Here is a 2,500-nt window from a genome sequence, read left to right on the forward strand (position 1 = left end):
AATTTTACTCTTTCAATTAATATATGCAAAAAAAAATTGACATTTGTTATAAATAAAAATAAATAAAAAAATACTCTAAGCGGTGGATCACTTGGCTCATGGGTCGATGAAGAACGCAGCAAACTGTGCGTCATCGTGTGAACTGCAGGACACATGAACATCGACATTTTGAACGCATATCGCAGTCCATGCTGTTATGTACATTAAATTAAATTTTAAAGTACTGCTTGGACTACATATGGTTGAGGGTTGTAAGACTATGCTAAATAAGTTGCTTATTCTTTTATAAAAATAATTGAATTTAAGCAAATGTGTATATTATTGGATTTTAAATAATTCATAATATTAATAGCAAAAAAATAAAGATTATATAATGAATTTTTTATTTATTATATATATTCTTAAAAAAAAAAAAATCCTCTCAAATAAAATGAAATAAAAATTTTGAATCTAAGTATTCTCTTTAAAAAATTTTCATATTATTTATATATATATAAAATATTAATTTATATATGTAATTAAAGGAGGAATGTCTAGCATAAAAATTAATTTTTTTTTATTCTAGAATTGCCTCATTTTACATAATTATTATTTATAATATATATTTATATAAAAGGAAAAAAAGAAAAATAGAGATGAAAAGATGATATAATTATTTATTAAATTGTGTGAGAAGATAAAAAATATTTTAAAACAACCTCAACTCATATGGGATTACCCCCTGAATTTAAGCATATTAATGAGGGGAGGAAAAGAAACTAACAAGGATTTTCTTAGTAGCGGCGAGCGAAAAGAAAATAGTTCAGCACTAAGTCACTTTGTCTATATGTCAAATGTGAGATGCAGTGTATGGAATATCTTAATATCTAGTATGAGAAATTAACGATTTAAGTCCTTCTTAAATGAGGCCATTTACCCATAGAGGGTGCCAGGCCCGTATAACGTTAATGATTACTAGAAAGATATTTCCAAAGAGTCGTGTTGCTTGATAGTGCAGCACTAAGTGGGTGGTAAACTCCATCTAAAACTAAATATAACCATGAGACCGATAGTAAACAAGTACCGTGAGGGAAAGTTGAAAAGAACTCTGAATAGAGAGTTAAATAGTACGTGAAACTGCTTAGAGGTTAAGCCCGATGAACCTGAATATCCATTATGAAAAATTCATCATTAAATAATTAAAAATAATGTGCATTTTTTTCATATAAGGACATTGTAATCTATTAACATAATAAAGTATTTATCAAAAGATCATTGGTGATATTAAGTTTATTTAAATTAATTTGCTTTTTAAGCATATTAACATAGAATAAATACTAATGATTTGATAAAGTGTTGATAGATTTTATTATATATAATGCTAAAATTCATTTTTTGAATTTTACAAAAAATTTAATATCTATGATATTAATATTTATTTGTATGCATTTATATGATTAACAATGCGAAAGATTCAGGATACCTTCGGGACCCGTCTTGAAACACGGACCAAGGAGTCTAACATATGTGCAAGTCATTGAGTTATATTAAACTTAATGGCATAATTAACTTAACTTAAAAATATAATGGGATTAATTTTTAGTCTATTTTCTTAAATAGTCAATTAATTCAATCCCGGGGCGTTCCATATAGTTATGTATAATGATAATTTATTATTATTTATACCTCTAACTGGAGCGTACCTTGAGCATATATGCTGTGACCCGAAAGATGGTGAACTATACTTGATCAGGTTGAAGTCAGGGGAAACCCTGATGGAAGACCGAAACAGTTCTGACGTGCAAATCGATTGTCAGAATTGAGTATAGGGGCGAAAGACCAATCGAACCATCTAGTAGCTGGTTCCCTCCGAAGTTTCCCTCAGGATAGCTGGTGCATTTAAAAATTATATAAAATAATCTTATCTGGTAAAGCGAATGATTAGAGGCCTTAGGGTCGAAACGATTTTAACCTATTCTCAAACTTTAAATGGGTAAGAACCTCACCTTTCTTGATATGAAGGTTGAGGTTATGATATAATGTGCCCAGTGGGCCACTTTTGGTAAGCAGAACTGGCGCTGTGGGATGAACCAAACGTAATGTTACGGTGCCTAAATTAACAACTCATGCAGATACCATGAAAGGCGTTGGTTGCTTAAAACAGCAGGACGGTGGACATGGAAGTCGTAATCCGCTAAGGAGTGTGTAACAACTCACCTGCCGAAGCAACTAGCCCTTAAAATGGATGGCGCTTAAGTTGTATACCTATACATTACCGCTAAAGTAGATGATTTATAAAACAATTTCGATTGATTTATAAATTTTGAAACTTTAGTGAGTAGGAGGGTACAATAGTGTGCTTAGAAGTGTTTGGCGTAAGCCTGCATGGAGCCGCTATTGGTACAGATCTTGGTGGTAGTAGCAAATAATCGAATGAGACCTTGGAGGACTGAAGTGGAGAAGGGTTTCGTGTGAACAGTGGTTGATCACGAGTTAGTCGGTCCTAAGTTCAAGGCGAAAG

The 2,500-nt window shown here is 31.6% G+C and overlaps 2 non-coding genes across 2 annotated transcripts in view; both read left to right on the forward strand.

Moving 5' to 3' along the window:
- The first annotated feature begins 71 nt into the window (after nt 1-71).
- On the forward strand, nt 72-252 carry LOC128871153 (5.8S ribosomal RNA). Its single transcript, XR_008455766.1, has one exon. It is a non-coding gene; the product is annotated as a 5.8S ribosomal RNA (ribosomal RNA).
- A 442-nt stretch (nt 253-694) lies between these two features.
- Nucleotides 695-2,500, forward strand: part of LOC128871165 (large subunit ribosomal RNA) — a 3,990-nt gene continuing 2,184 nt past the window's right edge. Inside the window, exon 1 of the ribosomal RNA XR_008455776.1 lies at nt 695-2,500. This exon is cut by the window's right edge and continues 2,184 nt beyond it. This is a non-coding gene — a ribosomal RNA (large subunit ribosomal RNA).

This window comes from Anastrepha ludens, unplaced genomic scaffold (assembly GCF_028408465.1).
Source record: "Anastrepha ludens isolate Willacy unplaced genomic scaffold, idAnaLude1.1 ptg000042l, whole genome shotgun sequence".
NCBI classification, from domain to species: domain Eukaryota; kingdom Metazoa; phylum Arthropoda; class Insecta; order Diptera; family Tephritidae; genus Anastrepha; species Anastrepha ludens.